The sequence below is a fragment of the Nomascus leucogenys genome, chromosome 7b, assembly GCF_006542625.1.
Source record: "Nomascus leucogenys isolate Asia chromosome 7b, Asia_NLE_v1, whole genome shotgun sequence".
NCBI classification, from domain to species: Eukaryota; Metazoa; Chordata; class Mammalia; order Primates; family Hylobatidae; genus Nomascus; species Nomascus leucogenys.
The window spans coordinates 97851500-97879205 of record NC_044387.1 but is presented as its reverse complement, the minus strand read 5'-3'; the positions used below and the strand labels follow the sequence as shown (position 1 = coordinate 97879205).

General features: G+C 34.4%; 1 long non-coding RNA gene and 1 other non-coding gene across 2 annotated transcripts in view; both read right to left on the bottom strand.

The window, feature by feature from the left end:
• The window catches only part of LOC100592945, an 82270-nt gene extending 70743 nt beyond the window's left edge, over positions 1–11527 (bottom strand). Inside the window, exons 1-2 of the long non-coding RNA XR_004030871.1 lie at positions 11455–11527; positions 8481–8551 (exon numbers count right to left, since the gene is read on the bottom strand). This is a non-coding gene — a long non-coding RNA (uncharacterized protein C9orf85). The remainder of the gene's footprint in view (positions 1–8480; positions 8552–11454) is intronic.
• Positions 11528–23838: 12311 nt separating this feature from the next.
• Positions 23839–23901, bottom strand: LOC115836150. Its single transcript, XR_004031141.1, has one exon. It is a non-coding gene; the product is annotated as a U7 small nuclear RNA (small nuclear RNA).
• Between the last annotated feature and the right edge of the window lie 3805 nt (positions 23902–27706).

The window sequence follows — 27706 nt, the reverse complement described above, 5'->3', positions numbered from 1 at the left end:
TGCAAGATATTGAGAGGTTGGATGCCAAAATATACATATCTTATTAGGAAAAATCTCTAAAAATGTAAGAGTGACAGAACACTAAATAAATCTAATGAGAATTAATAACTTAAATTTTCCCATAATGTAAAACTTACCTTGAATAAGCACTTAGAAAATATTATTACTCCTAAAAAGTATTCCCCCAAAAAACTGAATACTGTTAAATATCAGCCTTTTCTCCTTCTGTGAAATGGAAGAACATAAATTTGTGAAGGTTTCATTAAATTTAAATACTGTTAGCTACTGGTCACTCCATATTATTAATTGCTCAGTTTTGAATGTTACATGCTAAGAAGACTATTAGCTACTCTTATGGATACTTTATCATGTAAGATATATTACATGCTTATCTAATGAGATTTTAATCCTTGGGAAGTCAATACAGGAATCAGTCACATTGGATTTTACTTAACAATTTTAACATCGCTTTTTAAAAAAACTCATTTTTAATTATTTAGGAAAAATTATATAGGACATTTAACTTTATTCTACACTGCTTTTCCAATCAATATTTCTCCTATAGACAAATAATGCAAGGAGAGAAATTCAAATGAAGTATGGGCCAAAATCCAGTCTGACTTTAAAGAAAATAAATAACCCTCAAAGTATAGTACACCTGGTACCTGAGATTGGCAAAACAGTCCTTAATTTTATAAATGTGTTGAATCTGAATGTCAACAGAAAAACAGGGAATGTGGGGAGGGAGTGCTTAATGGATTGTTTTGGATTGTACATAAAATATGTTACAGAAAGTCAACAACTCCTCAGAAACAAAGAAATTAAAGTTAGTTTCATGCAGTGAAAATATTGGCAAGTAATAGAACAGAATGGCAGACCTGAAGTTGACAGAAATGTTTTACATACTCATTGCGTATTGGATAGCATTGTTAAAACACACAAAGAAACTGCCTTCACCATACATTATCAATTCCATATTCAAAAATGCCTAATATTTTAAATCTTCACATACAGAAAATTTGAAGAAACAATGCTCAACAGTCTACTGTTTGTAAAGGAATTTCCAAAAAAGAGACTGATAGTAGAATAGGATCTGTCTTCCTAACCAATTTTGCTATGCATTAAAATAAAATTTTATTTAATTTTTACTCCATGATATTTGATTTTTACAGGTCCAAATAACTGAATTAAACATTTCACATAAATCATGATACACGTTCACCATCAGTCTGAAAGGTCCCATTTTGTTTTATTTTATTATATATTTTATCTTATATTTCTCACCTTCCTCCCTGAGTCCTACCCCCATTCATCTATCAATGGAATAAATGCTTGATTTCATGTTTTTGGTTATTTTTTTTTTCAGTATGAGAATTTTTTCTAAAACAAGAATAATGTTTTATGAAGGTACTTGTAATTATGACTATGCTATCAATATTCTCTTTTCTATTTATTTAGTCAACATGAAGTTTTTAAGATCAGACATGTTGAGTATGAATACCATTGACATGGTTTGGCTCTGTGTCCCCACCCAAATCTCACCTTGAATTGTAACAATCTCCAGGTGTCAAGGACCGGGCCAGGCGGAGATAATTGAATCATGGGGGCTATTCCCCCTTACTGTTCTCATGCTAATGAGTGAGTTCTCACAAGATCTGATGGTTTTATAAGCATCTGGCATTTCCCCTGCTGGTACATTCTCTCTTTGCCTGCCACTATTCACGTAAGATGTGACTTACTCCTCCTTGCCTTATGCCATGATTGTTAGGCCTCTCCAGCCATGTGGAACTGTAAGTCCAATTAAACCTCTTTGTTTTGTAAATTTCCCAGTCTCAGGTATGTTTTTATCAGTAGCATGAAAACAGACTAATACAACGATAGTATGTAATCAGCACATTTTGCTTTTATTCATTCCCCTAATAATAAATAGCTATGTTGCCTCCAATTACCTATTTCCACAAAACATGTCCCTGCTTGGAATGGGGGCAAGATTTTTCCAGAATAAAATAACAAAGATCACACTGTTGAGTAGTAAGATATAAGCATTTGTAAATCCACCACTGTGTAATTTCCTCCAGAAAGGCTGCACCAGTCTATGTTCCCACAAGCTATAGATGACAAGCATCAATTCTCCATATTCTTATCAACACAGTTTCTTTTCCATTTTGGGACTCCAATAACTGTGAAGTAGTATTTTATTTTATTTTGCATTTATCTGATTACTCATGTGGTTGCACATCTATACACATAATTTTCAGTCATTTTGTGCCATTTATATCCTTTGCCAATTTCCTTACTAATTTTTTCATCTTTTTGGTTACTTGGAAGACATTCTTTGTATAGTTTTAATATTAAACCCTTTGCAAATACCTTCTCCCAATCTGTCGTCCATCTGTTAATACTTTTTGTAATATTCATTGCTGGAAAAATATCCTGAATTTTTATGTTGATAAATCCATTGCAGTTAAATCCATATACATTGTGCTTTTAAGGTTCTGTAATGAATCTCCATAGCCCCATTATTTTTTATGGTTTTACTATTTGCATTTAAATCATTAATCAATCAGGAGTCCTCCTTTGTATATGCTGTGAAATAGAAGACCAGTTTTATTTTTATACTTTGTAAGTCTGTTTTCCCAAAACAATTTATGAACCATTCAACCTTTTGCCATTGGAGATGATACCACTTTCATCTTTATCTAGTTCCCAGATCAAGGGGTCTGCTCTTGAACCCTATTTTGTTACATTAATATTTTCACTCTTTATTTCCTATAATATTATTACTTAGGCTTTGTAATACATTTATATATCACTAAGAAGATATCCTGTTTCTTTATTGTCAGCTGACTTTTTCACAGATATTTTTGTATCTGTATATTTTGTATATACATGTATATGTTCAGTTCCTCAAAGGTACTACTGAATCTTTATTGAAATTACATTGAACTTACACGGTTATTTTGGAATAAAAACTTTTATATTGTTAAATAAAGACATAATAGATCTCCACATTTATTTAGGTCTTTAATTTCATTTATTACAATTTTAAAATTTCTATTATAAAGGTTTGTAGATTTCTTTCCAAGGTTAATTTCTAAACACTTTTAAAATTTTGTTGCTATTGTTTTATATAACATTATTTTTTGTTTTGGCTGGCATTACTTATTTAAATGAATGCTGAAGAATTGAGAAAGTTGACCTCATGTTTAGCAAGCTTGTTCAGTTCTCTTATTAACGCTCATTCTTTGTTAATTCTACTAGGATTTCATGCAGATCATATCTCTGTAATCATAGAGTTTTACTGTTTTATTTTTTCTCAAAATTTTCAAAATCCGTATTTCTTTTACGTGAATTCCAAAGAATTAGCCCTAATTTCAAGTGATTTATTGAAATCCAATAATTAAAATTGGACACTTGTTTTGCTCCTGATTTAAGATAATGTATCTAATCTTCAAATGTGATATTAGATGTATATGCATCAAATATTTATATTTACATTATATTTTGGTATAAGCTTTTAACACATTAAGGAAGTTTCCATTCAATTTTATGAGAATTTAAAAAATACATAATATGGTAGAAATTCAACTTTATAAGTTGTTTGTTTCAATTTTTAAAATAAATAATGAGCTTTATAAAATTCTTATTCAGCATCTATCAAGATATTTGTGTGATTTTTGCTGTTAATGAGTGAATTAGAACATTGAAAACTTTTACAAAGTGAAGATATTCTTCTATTCTTCTATTTATCATAAAGTACTTTTTAATATACTTTTGGATTTAGTAAGCTAAAAATGGTATGCTCACATGGAATTATTTCCATTATGTGTATGACGAAGTCCTAGGAAATGTATGTCAACCACTCCCATAGTCTACAGAAAGCTAGATTCACCCAGCAACACGTGCACACATATGACCTTAGCAGATCACTGGACTCCAGCTGGTAAAAGAGTTAGAGAAGCTGACCTACGTTGCAGATAGAGGAGGTGATTTATTTTAGGAGAAAGTTGTTGGTCTGCTCTAAGTCTCAATTTCCCGACTGGGAAGAAGTTAGGAGAGTTTTAAGCCTAGAAAAAGGGCCTCCTGGAGCCCTGGATATTTAGGAAAACTGTTACCCAGGGTTTGACAAAGGCCTATGAAATAAAGGCAAGAGGCCATGGTAATAACAAGAAAGTACTGTGCAGAGAAAGCACAAGAAGCCCTGGAACCAGCTAGAATTCCCTCATCAGCAGGGGCAACAGCATGCAGGTGGTTCTCATCAACCAGCGAGGGGCTGCCTGAAAATAAAAATTTGCCTAAGAAATGTTAAATCATGCCAAAGGACCAAGCAACCCCAACAGGCGGCTGGACCACCCATTGTCAAGGGGGCTTAAGGAGAGATTATCACCTGCTTCCTGGGAAGTGTAATCACATTTTCCAATAGACACCTTCAAAGGACTCAAAAAAGTACTTGTGGCCCGGTGCAGTGGCTCACACCTGTAATCCTTTGGGAGGCTGAGGTGGGCAGATCATCCGAGGTCAGGAGTTCAAGATGAGCCTGGCCAACACGGCAAAACCTGTCTCACCAAAAAATACAAAATTAGCAGCGCGTGGTGGCAGGCACCTGTAATCCCAGCTACTTGGAAGGCTGAGGCGGGAGAATCGCTTGAACCCAGGAGGAGGAGGTTGCAGTGAGCCGAGATAGCACCACTGCACTCCAGCCTGGGCGACAAGAGTGAGACTCCATCTGAAAAAAAAAAAAAAAAAAGTATTTGCATCAAAGAATGAGTAAAGTATACACACCTCCAGGGCCAGAGGAAATAAATATAAAGAAGAAAATTTAAATCAATCCCAGGGAAAAAAATTATCTTAACATTTAGGTAAGTGTGTCAGCATCCAATTTTTTCTATACATACCTATATGTGTGGGTTTTTTTCATTACTATTAGAGAAAATACATATATTAGATTATATAGAAAGAATATAGAGAGAACATGTAATATATATAATAAACTTCAGTTTATATTCTTTATGAAGTACAGAATGTTGTACATTTTACCCAGAACTCTATCATAGGTGTTTTACTTATTAGTATTTTATCTAAAACCTGTATAACATTTAAATTGACCGAATAAGAGTTGTCAGGTTAAAAGCAGAGTGACCACTTTTTTTTCTCACTACTGCCCTAATTTTGAACTGTTTGTATTTATCCCCAGATGAAATATGAGGCCAATCTGACATTTTTTTTCTACTTAGTTATTAAGAACTCTCATTTTTCAGGGATATAAAATTTCTTTTCTGCCTAATATCTGAGCATCAACCTCTCATCCAATTTAAAACTTTTCTCATCGTCTTCTCCCCAGTCTCAAACAACTGGGGACAGCCAAATTCTTATTTCCTCTCCCACAGATTCCTTGGCGACCTTCTGTCGCTGGGATCTCTCACCTGTAGCTCCTATCTGAGAAACAATGCCTTCTCCAAAGCGTTAACACACGCCCGCCCCTTTTTATTGGCAGCCCACCTGATATGGTTTGGCTCTGTGCCCCCACCCAAATATCATCTTGAATTGTACTCCCATAATTCCCGCGTATTCTGGGAGGCACCTGGTGGGAGATGGACTGTGGGGCGGGTTATCCCATGCTGTTCTCATGGTAGTGAATAAGTCTCGTGAGATCTGCTGGTTTGATAAGGGGAAATCCGTTTCACTCGGCTCTCATTCTTTGTCTCTGCCTGCCGCCAGCCACGTTAGGATGTGACCTGCTCCTCCTTGCCTTCCGCCATGATTGTGAGGCTTCCCCAGCCGTGCGGAAATGTAAGTGCAATTCAACCTCTTCTTTCTTTTGTATAATCGCCTAGTCTTGGGTATGTCTTCATCAGCAGCATGAAAACAAACTAACACACCACCCCACGCTGACTCTTCTATTAGTACAATTTCCCAGGTGGGGGCTATTAGTACAATTTCCCAGGCGGGGACTTTTGATAGCGTCCTGTTGAAAATCAAGACCCTCAAGTCCAGCTCCTTTCTATTTATGTGTTATAGGTCTGGCCCAGGGCGTCTTCACCCCAGCATCAGTGGGTGGGTTGCAGTGTTCCACTCTGGCCATCTCTCCTCTTGCTCTGCCAGCAATGATAAAACCTTGAGACTTTTTTATATCTGAGTCAGGTGCCAACCCTCTGTCTACAGAAGCACGAAGCATACGTATCAAGATTCCTTAGTGCTTTTCCAAAAGCTCTCCTCACATGGCTTCAAAAGAAATGCTCCACTTTCCTAAAACTCTTTGTCCAGGGAAATTCCCATTTTTAAAATGTCTTCTAATGAATTCATTTTTATAGACATAGATCATACATAAAATGCATCTAAGAATTCATTAAAGGTGTACGATGGTCTAGTGGTGCAGAGTTTCAGGACATGCCTTTTGCAAGTAATTCATGGATGGTCTAAAACTCCATTTGAGAATAAGGTAGCACTTGGCCTCCACAAAACTTTGCCTCTATTTTGGTGCTTCAGCAAAAACTATAAAAACAAATACTTGTTAAGCTCTTTAGATGTGATGTTTAAAGTTGTTCAATACATAAATTCATTAAATGCATCACTATTTATTTTCTCCATGCCCTTGTACAATGGAGGTTGTCTTTATATGCTTGTACTCATTCTTTTATATAACAAATGTATATTGCGTATTATGCACCAGTCACTGTACTACGAACTAGAATGGTAGTAGAAGATAAAGCTGAAAGGCCCTATGCTCATGCAGTTTACATTCCAGTAAGGGAGGTTGACTTAAATAAATAAATAAGTAGTTTTCTGTTACGTAAATACTATGACAAAACTAGATAGAGTGATAGGAGTAAGGACTGTATAAAGTATAGTTAGAAAAGGACAATGCATTGACATTTAAGCTGTTGTTTTTAAAAAGTGACCGAAGCCAGGCACGGTGGCTCACGCCTGTAACCCCAGCACTTTGGGAGGTGAGGCTGAGGCAGGCAGATCACGAGGTCAGGAGATTGAGACCATCCTGGCTAACCCGGTGAAACCCCGTATCTACTAAAAAAAAAAAAAAAAACTGAAAAAAATTAGCCAGGCATGGTGGCACCTGCCTGTAGTCCCAGCTACTAGGGAGGCTGAGGCAGGAGAATCGCTTGAACCCAGGAGGCAGAGGTTGCAGGGAGCCGAGATCGCACCACTGCACTCCACCTGGGCAACAGAGCGAAACTCTATCTCAAAAAAAAAAAAAAAAAAGTGACAGAATGAGGCACGAATATACTATGGAAAAACATTCTAGACAAAAGAAAAGCTAATGCAAGAGCGCTGCAAAGAGGCATGTTGTCTTGTTCAAGGAACAGAGGACTGTCAATGTACTTTTGAATATAAACGAAAAATCTAGAGATAAAGCTTCTAAGTCACAATCTCCTTTTTCTTATGATCAATTTTCTTGATTGATAAAAGTCACATCTCAATCTGCACCCGGAGGGCAAAATAACAAACACTCTTTTTAGGGCTTTTTTGTTGTTGTCTGCCAGCATTTATTTAATGAAATTTTGCTAGAAATAGGCAAGACTGCCACCTTCTCAATTGTCCATCTCTAGAAACCCTGAAACAATTAGAATGCATCCAAAGAAAAATAATTATGTAAGTTACCAGGTTTAAGGATTAAATTTTCTAGACTCTTGCCCATTGAGGTAGGAGGCGGTACTCGACTCTGGAGCAGGGACTCGGAAACTGGACCAGATTGAGGACTAGTTAAAAGGTCCAGGGCATCTGGGGCAAAAGCAACATTACGTAAGATATGCCTACCAGTGTGCTATATCAGTTTACCATTGCCATGGCAACACCTGGACGTTACCACCCCTTTCCATGGCAATGACACAACGACCTGGAAGTTACCATCCTTTTCCTAGAAATTTCTGCATCATCCCGCCTTAATTTGCATGTAGTTAAAAGTGGGTATAAATATGACTACAGAACTGGCTCTCGGCCACTACTCTGAGTTCACTGTCTATGGGGTGGCCCTGCTCCACAAGGAGAAGTACCTCTGCCACTGCTGTACGCTGCTGCTTCAATAAAAGTTGCTGTCTAACACCACTGTCTCCCCCTTGAATTCTTTCCTGGGTGGAGCCAATAACCCTGGTGGGCTAAACCCCAATTTGGGGGGGTCGCCTGCCCTGCATCACTGTCAAGTTACTCAAATGCAAATGACTGTATTTAAGTAAGAGATTAAACCATAGACTTTAGATTGATTATTAGCATTTTAATTTTCTCTAGGTATGTGTGTGTGTAAACTTCATTCAATATTTATAGTGTCTCATTTTAATAAACAGTTTCTTAGAATATAATTTTTTAAGGTTATAAATAATTTTTGCCCTGCATGAGCTCATAGTCACTTGGGGAGAAGAGAAAACAAATTGCAGATCATCGAGTTGCAGAGAGGCTGTGCTAAAAGTGTGGAGAAGATGCCATGGGTGTAATGTGGTAGTCTTAAAGATGGTACCAAATTCTTTTACCTTCCTCCCATGAAGAGGTTCCATTTCCGTCCCCTCTTTTCGAATTTGAGCAGGCTTGTGACTGTTTTGACCTGTAGATAACAGAAGAAGTGATGCTATGTGACTTCCAAGGCAAGATCCTTAGAGGCATAAGGTTTCTATCTGGCTTTCTGGAATCTCTACTATCTGGATGTTCCCTCTCAGAACACAGGCCCTGGGAGCCAGCAGCTGTACTGTGAGAATGCCACGCCTCCTGGGAAGAGGACATGTAAGTGCTCTGATGACAGTCCCTGCTGAGCCTGCCAGTCACCCCAGCCCAAGAATCCAACTCGCAGATGGAGAAACCTGCAGATGACTCACAAGTGTGAGTCACCTCCAGCCAGTCAAGGCTTTCCAGGGTAGGCCCTGACATGGAGCCGAGAAAACCATGCCTGCAATGTGCCTTTATTTTTGATCCACGGAAAGTCTAAGCATAATAAAATGATTGACATTTTGTCACTAAGTTTGGGGTGGTTTGTCATGACGCAATAGGTAAATGGAATAAAACAGATAGTGATCATATATTTCAGAATTTTCAGATGGCCTTTATTTCAAATATTCAGTAACTTTAATCCTTCAAGATCCTTTAGATGATCAGATATTGGCCTAAAGCTTTCTTCTGATAAGAGCAGTCCTTAGACCACTTTTTCTGGCTGGGCAAGTTGAGGAAGGCTTCAAAGAGGAGGTAATGTTTGTCAATATTATTGAAAAATTGCCAGATCCATTTCATGCATTCATGAAATAAACACCACTATTCGGGGCCAATACCTAGAAGCCTTTAATGCTTTGAAAAGCACCTAAAATTCATTTCTCAATTGCATATTATTTGATCTTCAGTTTTGTCATCTGCCTGCACTTGGTACAAATTCTGTGTCATTCTAGAGGTAATTTTGCAAGGCAAGCCAGTCAGTATTGTGACAGCAGATGATGGAAAAAGGAATGCTGCCTTCTTTTGTCCCTACAAAGAGTAAGAGGGAAGGGGAGGTGGGGGGGCACATGCAAGGATTCTATTGCTTTTTCATCTTTCTGTTATCATTGTCTGTGTCAGCTCTTCAGTGTAGGGGGACCATTTAGTCTTTGCATCTACAAAAAACAGGCCATTTTTTTCTTTTTGCTAACCTAATTTTTAAAAATCATTTAATTGGGCCCAGAGGCTGTGCAATGGAAGGATATGGAGTTTGGGAAAAATAAAACCGATGAGTGAACCAGGACATTTTGTGTTCTTTAAGCTTTTAGGAGGACAAGTGCTGAGGACACTGTAACATTATTATTATGACTGATTAGCCGCCAACAGCATGATTTCAGAAAGAAAAGGAAGGAAAAAAGCCAGTTATCATTACGCACAAGCAGCTTACTGTCAGTCCTTGAAAATAAAAATTTGAGATAGAAGACAATGAATGCTATATTCAGGCATCATTAGTCTATTCTCTTTATGTAGATTTCATATTAATCTGTTTATTATAAATATGTTTCACATGTCACTTTTCTTCTATTTCCACTTTATTTTTTCTCTACTCCCACATTTCTCAGCACCAAACTCTTAGCTACTATCTTTTCTGGCAAATTCAAATCCCAGAAGGTATCTCCTGCCACAGTATCACAACTAATTTTCTCCTTTCAATTAAAGGTCACAGTTTGTTTGAAAGAGCAAAAAGAACTGCAAGAAGCATATTGACATTGTGTAAATGAGAGCTGAACATCAAGGAGTATACAGTTAATGAACAAAAGATCATTGCTTAGTGTCTAACTGCAGCATTAAGGCTTGGTATTGAATTCACTGAAAAGGTGATGTGACAGAGGACAAACAGGGGACCAGGTGAGGGGCTTCATCTTGTTCAGTGGGGGGTCCAACCTCCTCTGTTACTTCCTATGTATTGTTTTATTCTCAGAACTTAAATGTCTATTTGAGGGGGAAAATGCATTCTTCTGTCTTGTGCAGAGATATATAATACAGTGTTTATGACATGTGTACCGGTTTATATTATTCAATACAATAACTTGCATTTTTATCCAGTGGGCTAAGAAAAACTTATTAAAGGAGAAAAGGCCATTCTGAAGCACATTTTAAGTGTTAGGGCTATTGATTCGAAGACTACATGCTGTAAGTGTGCAAATATTAAATGTGAATATAACTATATTTTAAGATTTAATTGCTAATAAGAAAGCAGAATGATAAACATCTAAGAGGGAATGTGTCAAAACTGAATTGCTGGAATATATTTTTATCTTAAAGAAAAATTACTGAAGATACTTGTTAAAGATGATAAGGAAGACTTAATTCAAAATGGGCTACTACAATGGGGGATTGTAGCAGGTGAGAGACACTGGGCTTAATTCCGGATACAATAAGAAAAAAGGATTTATAGCAAAGGAGCAGGGTCAGGGGCTGGTGGATGGACAATTACTAGGAGGTATGGTAATTATTTGTTCAGCTGACCTAAGGAGTTTTGCTGAAGACAGGCCAGGTGATAAAATTCAGAGAGTAGTCAGACCAAGAACTGGGGATGGAGGGGTGCTTTTATAAATTGACTCAGCACGATTCTTGCTAAAGCTGGACAATGTAGAGATAAACACAGAAGCCCAAAAGTCAGGGCCTAATTGAGAGGAGTTCAGAGGAGCCTGAAAAGAGCTTGGTCAAGGAGAGAATCATTGTCACATGATGTTTTTAGTTAGATACATACTTTGCAGTTAGTTATGCTATGTTGATAGAGTTCCATGTGAGTGTGTGTGTATGTGTGCATGTGTAGGTGTGTGTTTGTGTTTTCCATAAAGAGGACATAAAATGTATTTTACACTGTAAATTTCAGTGTGTATCTTTTCAATGGAATGTCAATTCAGTGTTTGCTAATAGCTCACAGATTTATGTTTGTGAAAAAAGAAATACTGGTTGTTAAAAAAGGAAGTTGTTATATTGTTTTCTGAGATGAAACAGTTACAAGGTACATAGACGTCTTACCTTTAATACAAACTTTATGTTTTAATCCTTCATAAGATTTGACTGTCAGCTGCCAGGTATACATCATTACCAGCACTGTAGTAATCAATTTAAAAATATTTTAGTGTTAGGAGAGATTAATCACTTGTTTAGGTTTTATAATTTAAAGACCCCTAGTTGTATGCTTTAATAGCCACTCATGTAAAATTTAAAAAATACTATTTCTACTGATCCAGTACTGAAGATGCTAATAGATGAATAATGTGTATAAAAGTGCACATTTTAGAAAAAGTGAACATTTCAAAAAGGTTAAAAGCACAATTTTGTTACATCATCTGCAATGTTCATTTAATTTCTATGGATCATTTTCCTTACCCATAAAAATTAAGGTTTAAATTAATATGCCTTTATCTTTATGGTGCTATTGCTAAAAGTCAATTGCTCACATAAATATTCTTTGTCTAACAATTAGAGACAATCTGTTTAGTAATTAACAAGTTCAATCTTTTGATTAACAAATTAACTTTTTTGAAAATATAGAAATAGAGGTAATATACAAATATGTGACATAAGCTTTATCCTAAAAATCTTTAGCATTTACCTCAAGTGGCAAATCTAACACACATGAAAGGATTCCAGACAACATAAAATTAGAACAAATGTGTATTATATGAGATACAAAAGCTGAGAAAGCTCACAGGCAAAAGAGATCAAGGAGTTTTTGTGGATAAAGCTCTCCCATCTGACAATTCAGGATATTTAATGCTTTCTGTTAACTATCTCATTGTAAATGTATACCTAAACTCTTACTGTAAAGATGTAACTACATTTAGAAATGAAAGTAAGGGAAGTTCATCCTTTTTTCATTTTAAGAAGTGTTCATTGATAAAAATTAAACAATTTCCTGTGAAAAATGTGATTTCACTTACTTTTTTTAATGTGCAATTTGCAAATGTAGAGAATTAGTAATAAATGAAACATTCACAAGTTTTGGTGGCACAAAGATCAAAGAGAATAAGGCAAATCTTAGATTTTCACACTCAAATTTAGAAAGTAAATTATTCTAGAGGTAGGGGTTATCCCTGAAAGGACAAAAAAGATTTCAAAGTCTGAGTAACACACACTCGTTGAAGAGTGATAAAAGGTTCTTGTGTTTGTTTGTCTTGAGATGGAGTCTCACTCTGTCACTCAGGCTGGAGAGCAGTGGCATAATTATTGCAGCCTTCACCATCTGGGTTCAAGTGATTCTCCCACCTCAGCCTCCCAAGTAGTAGAGACGGGGTTTCACCATGTTAGCCAGCCTGGTCTCAAACTCCTGGCCTCAAGTGATCCTCCTGCCTTGGCCTCCCAAAGTGCTGGGATTACAGGCGTGAGCCACCACGCCTGGCCAATACAAGGTTCTTTACACAGAGTTCACATTTTTAATATGGGCCAGCAGTTCCATAATGTGGCCCTTAAAATTTTAAGGCAAGAAAATTCAGATAATAATTCACTATTTGATCACTGAGAGCAGTAACTCAAAATACAGTGTTTAACTTACACAATAATAATAATGGAACTGTAAGCATCTGAGAGCCTAGCGGGATGAGAGTAGATGGAAAACGTATCAGAGAGGACTTTCTACCAATCTTCAAAATTAATCCAGATGAGATCTTACAATGGAGCAGATAACTTGGGGCAAACAAGGAAAATTATATGGAAAAGATACAATGGATCTGTATTAGTGGGGACTAGATAGATAAAATGTGTAATAGCTGGAAAGAAAACAAGAGGACTTTTCATGGATGATCACCAAGTGACTTTCCAATGTTTCCTACATTCTAACATGAAGAACATATCCTAGAGGAACAGAGTGCATGGAATATAAATATGAAACAGGCTCTGAAAACAAAGTGGAAAAATGCTAGTTATATACCAAATGGGAGGAAAGTTCAATTTTAAAATAGCCAGTTAATAAAATATGAATACTACTTAATATTTACAGATAGATCTTAAAAGAAAAAAAATTTTAAGAGTTAGATGCATTCATAAAATCAACAGGATACTATAAAATGTTCACATTTTTCCAATGCCTTTTAAAAAGGAATGTAAGAGGCCACATGCAGTGGCTGATGCCTGTCATCCCAACACTTTGGGAGGTCAAGGCAGGCAGATCACTTGAGGTCAGGAGTTCAAGACCACCCTAGCCAACATGGTGAAACCCCGTCTGTACCGCAAATACAAAAATTAGCCAGAGTGGTGGCACATGTCTGTAATCCCAGCTACTCGGGAGGCTGAGGCAGTAGGATCACCTGAAACTGGGAGGCGGAGGTTGCAGTGAGTCGAGATCACGCCACTGCACTCCAGCCTGGGTGACAGAGTAAGACTCTATCTCAAAAAATGCAAAACAAAACAACAAAAACACAAGGAGCATAAGAAAATACATATTGTACAAAATTGTACATCAAACTATACTTTCGTTGTCATTTCCCAGCATCATCTCAGTAATAATAGTTGGATCACTTTAGCAGTCATGGGTAAATAAGAATTAAAATTGGAAAAGATAAATCCAGTAAACTATTTATGACCCTTCATAAACCGTGAGGCACTAACAAATTTAGATAAATGAGGGAGGAAAATGATCACACAAATTCAATAAATTATTTAACTGATAGCATAATTGAAATGAATATTTTGCTGTGAGAATAAATGTTTATTACACAAGAAAAGCATGTTAAAGAAAGATGAAACTGAATAAACCTCCAAAACAAATAAAAAATTCTTCTGTATTAATAAAATGGGGTTTTTGTTTTGCTTTTGCAGACTTAGTAAATGTGACAGAGGAAATGGCTGGATTTCAGGAATTAATTATGTTTGGCCACTGAATGCAATGGAACCAACACTGGAAGTGAATAGTTAATATCACTGTTCTTACTAATTCATTCACAAGAAAGGACAGAAAAGCAAAATATCAAAGGAGCACTGGGAATGACTCTACTAATAGCGCAGACCCTTTGGGCAAAAAGAGACTCAGAAGTGTACTTTACTCAAAAAGACCATTAGACTGTAACTTTATTAACTTACAATATAGGACATGGCAATGGGTACCAGGAGGGATTCTCTGAACCCAGAGCAACAAGAGTACATTCTCCGAGCAGAAGACAGGTGGTTTGCTATCCATTACCCAACTGCTTTATCTCCAAAGGGAAAAAAAAATAATAACCTCTATGGTCTTCTGTGTTCACATTAAAATAAAGCATACATAGACCTAAAATTTACTACACTTCCCAAAGAACCATGGATATGTATTTCTTTCATATTTAAATTTCACCAGATGTAAATAATGCAAAACACATTTTTAAAAATAATAATTTTTTAATATAAAACTAGTCATATTGTGGAATTCATATTCTATCTTGTATGAATACACCCTTTAGTGAAAATTTTTTAAAAGATGTCAATTTGAGTACATTTTCTATAAATTTAATGTATCATCATATACTATAAGTGATATAGAACTGTAGTAAAAGTCATTTGTAATGGCGCTAAAGAACTAGAAATCATATCACAAAGTTAATTTAACTTGCTTTATTTTAAGAAACATTATTTAAGCCAGAAGAAAATTCACTAGAAACATTAGAAAAATCATTGGTTACATTCTTCATAAAATAGTAATACATTTTCTTTGCAAAAGAAAATGTTTGAACCTATTAAATTTAGACAATAGAACAAAGCTTGATCTCAAAGTAAATCAAAGTATAGTAGTAAATATGCCTAATATACGGGTCTGCTAAAAATGTATGGTCATTAAAATGTATACTTGGCTAAAAGAAGTAATTTGTTCCAATTATTCAAAAAAGTTAAAATTTTTACTGTCTGAAAAGGATAACATTACTGCTAGTGATTACTACATCTTGAAATTTTCTGGAATAGACATATAAAGTAGATCTGAGTACATGAATTGGTAGGGATGAGGGGGTGCTGTTGCCAGAATAGGTTTATTATGCTGTTACTTATACCCTAAGATATTGCAAATAATTGTAGATTTTTTTAAGAATAATATAGAAAATTACTCTTTAATATTTTTTCAAACAATTCACTTCGCTTTGTAAGACAAGGAATATCTTCAGGGAAATTTTCAAGTAAGAATTAAGCATGGAGACAGATTGCCTCAAAACATTTGCCTGTACTTGCAAATGAGGCATCAATGCAGAGCCTCTGTTAACATTTTCATTTTAATTACTAGCTAAATTGCACTTATTTGTAATTATGAAAATCAGCACTCTGAAAGTTATTTTTAAAGATTGTACTGTACAGAGAAATCATTATTGTTGCATAACTAAAACCTTCATCTCATATGCAACACCGAGGATTTGGGAATTGGGTTTTGTGACTTTTCTCCTCATTTGGTACACACAGACATTTACACAATTCAAAAATTAAATAATCTACTTTATCTGTATTTCAGTTTTAACAGTTACATACCAGACACAAGGAACTGAGTCAATTACCTGAATGTAACTAAATATTTTCTCATTTAATATCACACAGGGTAAGTTATAAAAATTTAGTACTCAATTTTAATTGTTTATTTGGATATTTACTGTCCACATGGATAAGATTATATGTGAATTTGTTGGGATTTTACTGGGCTTAATACCTGGATGATGTAATAATATGTACAACAAAGCCCCGAGACACGTGTTTACCTTTGCAACAAACCTTCACATGTACCCCCAAACCTAAAATTTAAACAAATTAAAAACTACCCGAATATCTTACATTATGAGTAAAGCATCGAAAAAGAGTATCTTATTGATATTTGAGTTTTCTTGGAATTAAAATGTAAATGGCATTCCAGGCAATTTTTGAGAGGCGGAATTTTATTTTTCATCCACATCTTAATTTTTTGAACCTCACCAATTGGTATCTTACTGTAACATTTGTTAAGAGGCTGGAATTATGCAAAAGTGTTATGTATATTTGTGTTTTATGCAGCAGTTAAAAATATGCACATATTTTACACACATACACCTGATTTGTTTTGAGGTTTTGGCTCTAAAATGCAGAGATGACTGATATTCTAAGACGCTGAATATATTTTATTTAAAATACAGCACTAAACTTTCAAGTAAACAATAAGATATACCTTACAATTTGAGAGACAACTACATTTTATTTTCCTTACACAGAATGCTATAAGCAATGATTTTTGCCAAATGCTATTTGAACATAGCAACATTTACAAAAAAATAAAACTAGTATTAAGAAATTAGTTTCACTCTTTTTAAATTATATCAATGAAATTCAAGCATCTATACTTGAAAGGAAAAAAATCTACAAATTCAAATGTATACACATTCAGAACATGCATTTCGTTATAGTAAATGGACTTTTTAATGATCCATTCAGTGAGGAAAATTTGTTTCCCAGCAGGAATTCCATAGATTTCAAAACTCTCTGAATGCACAATAATAAAATTACTCAAGCTCAGGTATTGCCTTTTTTATTATTTTTTGCATCTGCCATTCTTCCGTGAAACCACATTCATTTATTCTGTCACCTAATTATCATCATGGCAAGTTATGACAAACCAAATAGCTTGGGAAGGGAATCAAAGATAACATGTTTGTACACAGAAGTAATCTTATCTGTTTGCCTTCTTCTCCAGACACATCTCAGCCATTTTATTAACTCATTCTCTGAAAATCAGACGAAAGTCCAGTTGCATTGATCTGAATCACTCTGAATAAAATCTGCATTTTATGGAAAACTCAGGAATGCGAATATCGAGTATGCCGATAGAACAGACTCTCCAAATCGGGAGATTTTTGAAACTTTATTTTATATAGAGAGAGATATATATAAAATATATATAATATATAAAATATATATTATATAAAATATATATAAAATATATATTACATAATATATAATAATATAATATATATATTATGTAATATATAATTATATAATTATATAATATATTATTATATATTATATATATATATAAAATATATATATATAGTGAAAACACCCCTAAATGTTAATTTTAAATTCTCTTCGTATTTTGCTTCAGTTATGCTTAAATTAGAAAAGTGCAACGCAATAGAGCAGATTCACCTGCTTTAGCAAACGTGACCAGGATTGTGTTTCAGTTCATTTTAAGCTATTACCATGACAACTGTCTTTCTCATACAAATAAATGAATAACCTTATCAAATAAATTTATGAAACATCACTGAGATTTGAGTTGGGAAGTTTAGTACCAGTGCACTTCATAATTTATAACAGAGTCTAAAAAGGGAGTACAGTTTGTTAAAGACTACCATTAACATCCTGGCTTTGAAAGCTTAAATTTAGTTATTCAGATTAATCAGAAACTCTCATATATCAATGAAAAATATTCCTGAAATATAAAACAACAGTACTCTAATGTATTGTTTTTATAATTATCTAAATCATCTTTGAATAGCAAAAGTTGATATGTATATTTTTTATACATAGGATTCTTATACTACTTAGATTCCAGAAATTTCCAGAGCAAAATCAAATCAGGAGTTTAATGGAATCTGCCTCAAGACAGCACTTCACTCTGCGTTACACACTGCTGTAAGTCATTTAAACATGGTTCAGTCTACAAACATTTATTGACTGCCATTTGTGTGCCTGTCATTGTGCTATAATGCTAAGAACATGGAAAAGGTATTCCAGACCTCAAGGAGCTACAGAGCTACAATCCAGTGGGGAACCCAGCCAAGCAAATCGATCCCATTTTATTACCGTTGTAAGGGAATATGCTGGACACAGTGGGAGTAACAAGGAAGAACACACAACCCAATCTGAAGCGGGGCAGGGAGGCCTTGTCACAGAGGCTGGCACCTCCACTGTCCTTGGTGGCTAAGATGAAGTAAGGTAGTCTGAGAAGATGAAAAGTTTTGTTATTGTTGTTCATTTGTTCTGAGGTAACAGCAACTGCATGAACAGAAAGATGACAGGCCTACAACACACTCCATACGACTGGCTCAGAATTTGGTGATTTCCATTCATCAAGGCAACAGATGCTTATTTTAATAATTTAGTAGTTTCTATAAGTCTGTCTGTATTCTTCATTTCTATATGTATAAATTTATAAAGCAAAAAAAAAACTTACCAACATCAATTGATGTTAATGTTTCTGTGTATTTCTGTTCATCGTTTTTTCAAGGTAGCTACATAAATTTTATTAAATTGGAGTCATTGAATATGTAGTTTGATACCCGGTTTTCAACTTAATATTGCAAACATTTTCACATGCCATTAAATATTTTACGTTATCTTTAAAAATTGTTTATTAGCAACTACAAAATATGCCATCATCAAAATGTACCAAAGTATATTTAATCGTGACCTTCGTTTTGGCATTTAGTGATTTATAGTTTTTTTAAGAACTATGAAAAATTAATATACACACACGTATAATATCTGTGATTATCTTTTAGCATAGATTTTGAGAACTAGGATTATGGGGGAAATAATACATTTTTTGAGATTTTCGTATGCATTTTCAAACTGCTTTCCAGGAAGAATACATTCCTACCAATAGTATATGAGAGGTTTCATTGTCTAAGTATCTCTTATCATACCTATATCTTTATTAGCTGGACAACTATTTTATCTTGGTCTAACTTTGCATTTTGAATATCAAAATAAACACGAAGGTTTTTGTTCACATTATATGTAGTAATAATTCTTATTAAGCCACTGTGACAGCATGAGCTCATGGTTAACATTAAAACTTAGAAAGAAAAAATCTGATACTTAAAACTGTGTTTTTTAAAATGAGAGAACTTTAAAAGGATAGCTTTTCTTGGTAACTGAGATTTTTTTAATCACTCCTTATCGAATGGCTGGCCATGTGCTCTATTAATAAAGAAATATATAGCAGAAGTAAAACTGAAGTTATGGAATATCAAATTCACCTTTACTCCTTGATTTTCTCATTCACACTTTTTTCATTATACTACAAATCGAGATTACATAATATTGAGCTTCCTTTAGAATTCAGAATATTTCTGTACATCTTGTCATGCTTCAGCACAACCTAAAATGGGACAAGTTCTCTTAGCAGATATTTTTTCAAGTCCAAAAGAAGAACTCTGAATAAAGTCTCAAACTACAGGGTTAATCTCCTTGACCAACCAGTAACCAACAGTATTTCCAACTAAGATTACAACTATGCAGTAGATTCAGAAATGGCATCAACAATGTTTAATGTCAAAATGCAGTCAAAGCCAACATTTGCTATAACTGAGAAAACCATTATATAGGTGCCTTTGTTTGCTGTAGATATGAACAACGCTAATTTACTTTGAAGAGATTCTTAGGGAGGCTGCAGAACTCTGGAGTTCTAGAGAATACAAATATCTGAATTAATGTTTGAAGATTCTATAAAACATGTATATAAAATTGAAAATTCTATAAAACAAATATACATATACATGAAGATTCCACAAAACATGTATACCACCATTTGAATCTTATACTCCTGAGGATAGTTAAATTTAGCTTCTGCAAGAGACAGACTTCAAAGTTTCCATGGCTTAAAACAACACAGATGTATTTCTTGTGCATCTGAAATCTGATACAAATCCTGTTTCATGTTGCTACTCTGCCATCAGGAACACATGCCTCCCAAGTCACAGGAGAAGAGAGTGACAGTGGAGACACACCTGCTGGCTTCTACTTCTGCTGGAAGTGACGTCATTTGTGTTCATAGTTCATTAATCAGAACAAGATGGAAGGCTAGAGAATGCAGAGAAATAGAAGGAAACATTGGTTTCTGCCATGTATCTCAACTAAAGCCTATGCAATTTAAAAATTTGTAATATGTAGAAGAATTAAGAGAGGTTAGATCTCTGCCACAAAATGCTTACTAGATGAGTCCTCAATCTTATATTTGAGATTTTGTGAAACATAAAAAGTTTAAGACATAATTCCTACCCATGAAAATCCTAAAATGTATAATATAGTTAAGGAGTCAATACAAAATGTTTCAAGATTTAAGAACGATTTTTTTTTGCAGCACAGAAACAGAAACATTTACTATTAAAGAAGGAGCTCCATGAATAATTACAGTGGGCTTCATAAAAAAGTTGTGCGAGTTAGTCTCTCAAGGACAGAATGGTGAGATTGACATAGGAGTGGGGAAAAGAGAGTACATTAGAGGCAAGATGATGGGCTCCAGGGAAAGCAAAGGCGAGAAGGGCTATGACAGCTTCAGAGAACCTTAATAGGCCTAATTAGATAGAGAGTACATTTTGAGAAATCATGGGAAATAAATACATGGAGCAGAGAATCTTGTAAACCACACAGCAGAACTTAGAATTGATACAGTAGAAAACTGGGAAACATTTGAAGTTCTTGAGCAAAAGCCTGAGATTTCTTGTTTAAGAATTATACTGCACTTATCTCCACGAGGACATTAAGTGGCATACACAGTACAATATGACGCAAAATTAGGCATCAGGGAATAAAACCAAGCATTGTCTGCTTGACGAATTTAATGGACTTAATGAATTTAATGAAACAGAAGGAAGAGATGGTAGGCTACACACTACTTGAAACAGCTGGATGCTGATTACTTGGCTGTGCCGAATTTCACTCTTCATTTTCTTACTTAAAACAAAAAGAAAAATAGGTTAAATAATTTTCACTGGTTGGGCCAAAAAAAAAGTCCAGAAAACCCTCACTCACATAGGTCACGATAGGAGCAGTGTTTGAGGAAGATTTGTCTGGCATCAGTCTGAAAGGTGAGTTGGAGCAACTGGCAGGAGAGGTGGAGAGAGCACAGACATAGTGAGGGCTCCTGCACCACAGTGGCCAACAAACACCCAAAACACTAAAGTAGTAGGGTGGTGGTGGTGATGAACCCACTGTGGTAGGAACTGTCTTTTGTGAGTGTCTCATTGAAGTCCTTAAATATTCTCTGAGAAATAAGTGTTACTAAAGGAAGTCGAAGGTGTTCTAGAGTCTTCACAAAGAAAGACATCACTGCAACCAAAACCTGAAGCCATTTCCTAAGCATGCCAAATGTAGAGTCCCTTTACATTCTGTCAGTGAGCATAACATGAATGTTGCTAAAGCTTCACACATGCTAACAATGATTATTTAGACAAGATAAGGAGATCATGTACATGAATAACTTACCATGACTAATGGTTGCTTGGGGAATACCCAAACTTCATTCAGAAAATCTCACAATCTTAAAGCCCTAAGAAGTGTTTAGAGATCATTCATAGAGCCTTCTACTCACACAATGTCACATCTAAATCATTATAATGACTTCTATTTTAAAGTCTTCTAGAACAGAAGATGACATACTCTCTAATTGATAGGTGGCTATAGACACTGTAAAATATATCTATTTGCAGATTGCTATTTTTATAAGAAAGATAAGTAAAACTATACTGCCAATAAGACAGAACAAAGAAACCAATATAAAAAGTTTAAAAATACAATAACAACTTTCTTTATTAAAATTTTACAACAATTAAGTGAAGCAAATGAAGGTAAAATCGTCCATTTTTTAACACTCCCTTCAAGCTTACTATGCTCCTTTTTCAAATGCCTACAACATGGTTATGTGTGTTCTTGTGTGGCCACCAAAAAAGTTGTTTTACAGAAGCATGCTATCAACAAATACACATGATTTTATTGATTGGGAATAATAACAGTTGGCTTTATTTCATTTGATGCCATCTCCCAGGTAATATATGGAAAGTCAAATTTCAAAATCTCTTCAACTAAGAAAATATGAACAACTAATAAATTACAATGAAATATCATGACAGCGAATTATCACTCTGCTATTTTCACTACTTTTCATTATTTCTGTATATTAATTAATCAATGTTGTTCATTCAGTTATTTATTGATTTTTTTCATCATAATATAGATTATACCGTTTTCTTCCTTGGATTAACATGTAATAGTCCTTAGAGACACTGGATGCTAAACTATGGATCTCAGAAAGTATTAAATATATTATTATGTATTTAATAATTGTTTGGGACTACTTTGAAAGAGATGGTATACTAACCAGGTCATTCTAACATCTATAGGAAGTGCTACATCAATGCAGAATGGTTTTATAACCTTGCCAAGGTCATGAAATACCACTCTACAATGAAAATAAAGTAAATCCAATGAAATATGAAAATTATGACTGAAAGCCATGTTTTCTTTCAATCAAATAATAAGATCTCAAATTCTTTTGAGAATCTTCAAACAATGGACTGACTGCGATTCTGCCAGATTAAGTTCAAAATAGCATGTTGCAAGGTAAGAGCTTTTTTTCCTCTCTCTCTGTTGTTTGCTTGTTTAGAGTGTTCATCTGTTTTGTTCATTTCTTTAAGATTTTTTAAATTGTTTTTAAAAATATTTTAAAAACAGTGAAAAATATACTAACAAAGACCACACAGATAAATGTATATATGGACAGTTTTTAAAACATTTTTAACAGAGGCAGTGCAGTCAGTTCAGCAACATGTCGCCTGACATCCTTAAGTACACATTGTCAAATTGACCCATACGGTTCCAAATAACACATCATTGACAATCAGCTTCATAAGCACTTAGACATTTTTGAACCATCCATTATTCTTTTGATAACTTATGATGACTTTTTTGTAAGCATCACAATCTATAATTTCCTAAATGTATAATCCCATTTTCCCTACCTAAAGATTTTGAACATAAAAGGTCTACTAAAATATTTTAAATAAGCAGATATTTCATTCAAAAAGAAAAACAAGAAGAAAAGCTCAAAACAAATGATAAGACTTTCAGTTCTTTATTTATTTTATTTTATTTTTGAGACGGAGTCTCGCTGTTGTTGGCCTGAGCTATAGGGCAATGGCGTGATCTTGGCTCACTGCAACCTCCGCCTCCCAGGTTCCAGCAATTCTCCTTCCTCAGCCTCCCGAGTAGCTGGGATTACAGGCACCTGCCACCACACCCGGCTAATTTTTGTATTTTTAGTAGAGATGGGGTTTCACCATGTTGGCCAGGCTGGCCTCAAACTCCTGACCTCAGGTGATCCACCAGCCTCGGCCTCCCAAAGTGCTGGGATTACAGCCATGAGCCACTGCACCCAGCCTCAGTTCCTAATTTATAAACTGATGAAGTCCCAAATGCTATAACTTCATATCATTTTAATTTTTAGTAATCCATCTAAATTGAAAAGACTATATTGACATTTCCATGATTTACTAATAGCCAAAAATCATAAAACTTTTGATCCTGAAAAAAATTCAAGAGGCCTTGAGATATTGACACAGAAAAAAAATTGTAATTAACTTCCAAATTGTCAAAATTTCTTATGCTCCTCTAGTATCTCAGTGCTCTAAGAATGCCATAATAAATCATTTTGTTTAATGTATCCTTATGGGTTTTTCTAGTGAAGACCGGAAAACCTGCTACACAAATTATAGACGAGTTATAACACTAATAAATCAGTTTTGTTGGGACTAAAGTTCAGTTCTCAAAAGGTAAGTTAAAGAAGTCCCTTCCGGTGAGATGCAATTTGCCAACACCCATAAAAACACAAACTCTTTCCTTCGAGGATTTAGATATGAATTTAATTATAAAACCTATTTTTCACCTAGGTATTTAACATGCTGTAAGTGAATGTGTATGCACATGTATTTACAACCAATATATATATATATAACATTAATTTATGTGTAGCATTTATATGTGTATGCATATGAATATATAATTGGTCATATTTAGATTTTAAATCCTTAATAGGTAGAGACTACATAATACATATTGTAAGTATTTAATATGTGTGTGATAGAGAAACAAGTCAGTCACAGAGATGGCTGAGAACAGTAACCTCTGATACTCAGATACAGCATTAATATTTTCACACCCGTGTATTTCCAAAGGAACCTTTATTTCTACTGTCATTTCGTGAATTCTACTTCATCTTTGTAAAATATATAGTTGGCCTATAATACAGATGTATATTTTTAAAACTTGTAAGTATTACAATCCCACAGAAATCATTATAACTGTCTAATATTTTTTCTAAGAATAGGGCCTACTGTATTTTATATTTTAATAAAACAGATATTTTTCAACTTTTGTCTCTGCTAGTCCTTATCCCCATAATGCCTAATAAAAACTGGCATTTAGATACAGATTGTACATTATGCAGAAGATAACAGATGAGCTTATCAGCTGTTTTGCAATTACAAGGGTAAATTTATTGATAAAACTGTACAACATGAACTAACCTGACTCGTGTCAGTAACATGTGACAATATCAGTTTTCTGACTAGCTACCTGTTTGTAGTGCTCCTTAAACTGCAATGAAACAAATGACTTCTGTAACATTGAAACAATGGGCATTGGTTAAAAGGCTCAGAAACTATTTCTTTTCCACAAACTTACAAAAGGCTTGTTTTAAATTTAGTGTTTTAACCTCAGATATATTTTTCTTACAACTTCTTTAGTAATATTTGCACCAAAATGTACTTATTGTGCCATCTTCAGGGCATTTTTAGGAAACAGCTCCATGAAGTAAATTAGAAATTACTTTCCTTGGTGGGGTTTTGAAATTATCATTTTAAAGATATAGAAGGTTTTGTTTATATATAGTTATTTTAAGTTTTAAAATATTAGTTAAAATCTATAAAGCAAAATAATGTAAGCTTTAATGTGTATGAGAATGTAGACATCAAAATGTATATATGTAAATATATATACCTACAGACATACATTTTTTAAAGTTCTTTACAATTTCCAAAGCACTCACATATTATCTTATTTAGTATTTACAGTATTCCTCTGAGGTGTTACAGCAGAAACTTGTATATCCTTTTGAAAATGAGAAAGCTCATATTTAAAGACATGAATTACTGTTCAAAGTTTCAAAGACTGAATTATATAGCCAAGACTCAAGACTACATCTTTTTACTACAAGCAAAAAATTATTTCTACTATTATAGTGATATATAATATCCTTAAAATCAATGATGAAATTATACATAATTTTTAATTACTTTTGTTCAATAACTGTTAAAACATCTATACTGAACGTTGGAATAATTCCTGGATATGCTGACTATATATCAGAAAATCAGACATTTAAATATGTAGCTCAATTCTTTTATCATTTCTGAACTTTAACTAAGAAATCTATAATGAAACAAGGACATATTTGATCAATGTAAAATTATGGTAGAATTACACAAATCAATCCACGGATGAATACAATACAAATGAATTGTTCATGTGATAAAACCAGACTATATAGCAAACACAAACCGCTGTTCTTAGACCACTACGAAGTCCTAAAGAAAACCAACATGATTCTTTAGAGTCATTTGGGGTAACCATCTATTCTGATTTGCCTGAGACCATAGTAATTACCAGTAGAGCACCTTTTCACATTGTAATGTGTACCAATTTGAACAACAAATTAACAGATCACTTTTAGTGACGTATTTGATCCAATGGTACTAATAACAACCTGAACACAGAATGTAAAATGACAGACGTAATGAAAGGATTCACCTCCTTAGAAATCCATTCATTTTACATGCATCTGGAAAACACATTAGAAGACACAGCTTCCAATTATAGCTTTGTGTCTTACCAAGCTGGTGAATTTATGTATCTATCTCTAACAGAAACTCTCCAAGCTTCTGTCTCCTTGTACGAGGATGATAATACCTTTTCCTCAAGGTTTTAGTTAAGTACTAAAATAACCGTGTGAAATCTACCAGAACTATGCCTAGAGCCAGGACTTTATAAACAAATGTTCATTATTAATCTGTAAGTCTCTTAAGTTCAGAGATATGGCCTGGACATGAAAAATATCCAACCAGTACTTTTATTGAGTGAATTTTAAGTGACAAGGAAGGAATTACCTTAACATGAAGAGATTTTTATAACCTGGTCAAATTCATCTATTATTTAAGATTAACAATTCTCAAAAAATAAACCAACAGAATATGGCCCTCTCTGGTATGGAAGAATAGCAGAAAACTCCACTGGATGCTAACTGACTTTGGAATTCCTGATTCATGAACTTCTCTAGTGAGAATACCTTTTCCTAGAACTGAAGTTCCTAAACTTTGAGGTTACAAGCCCAGTTTGAAAGCTTGATAGCAGCTATGATTCTGTCCCTAAAAACAATCTCCAGTCATATGTCATCTAGTGACAGGGATATGATCTGAGAAATGCCTCATTCGACACATCATGGTTGTGCGGACATCATAGAGGGCACTTATATCAACCTAGGTGGTATAATAGCCTATTACACCCCAAGGCTATACGGTAGAGCCTATTGTTTCTAGGCTGTATGCCCATACAGCACATTACTGAATACTGTAAGCAATTGAAACACAATGGCCATATGTGTACTTAAACATAACTAAACATAGAAAAGGTATAGTATAAATACAAGATTCTAATCTTTTGGGACTACCGTCACATATGTGGTTCATTGGTGCTGGGAACACAGTTATGCAGCACGTGACTGTATATATAAAGAAATAAAATATATGTATATATACACTATATATACATATATAGGTGCACACATATGCATATATACACTATATATACATATATAGGTGCACACATATGCATATATACACATATAGTCTGTAAATCCATATATAAAACATACATAAGCACAAATAATACATACAATTTCAAGAGGTTTATGAAAACTCTAAAGCCCATATCATAGGTTTTTGGTTAAGAATCCCTAACCTAGAATAATGGCACTCTCTTTGTTGATTCTATAATACATGTATATTATAGATATTAAATGATAAGAAATTACTACCTAATGAAGTGATACTTAACCTTACTGAGTATTCTGATACATCTTACTCTGTTCCATAATAGTCTGTTCCATTTTGTTATATTCTATACTATGCTGTTCTGGTTTTTAAAAAACAAATAAAGCTAGTTTAATCAACTACTGTATACTGTCAGATTTCATGCTCCAAGATTGGAAATTACTGCTGTAGAGTACAACAGCAGCCGCTTCAGGACTTGTACTACAGAAGGCAAGATAATGCTATAGCTGTTAGTAACCTAAGGGAGACAGCACTTAGTGGGGAAAGTGTAGAGAACAATAGTGCTATAGAAACGGGGGGGAATCAAAGCCCTCCGACCTCCCCCTGCTTGCCTAGAGATGTCTGTGTGCTTTCAGGAAGATATCATCCTCTACAAAGCTGCTGCTGGTGTTTATTTTAAGTAGACTAATTTGCATTTGCATAAAAATGAA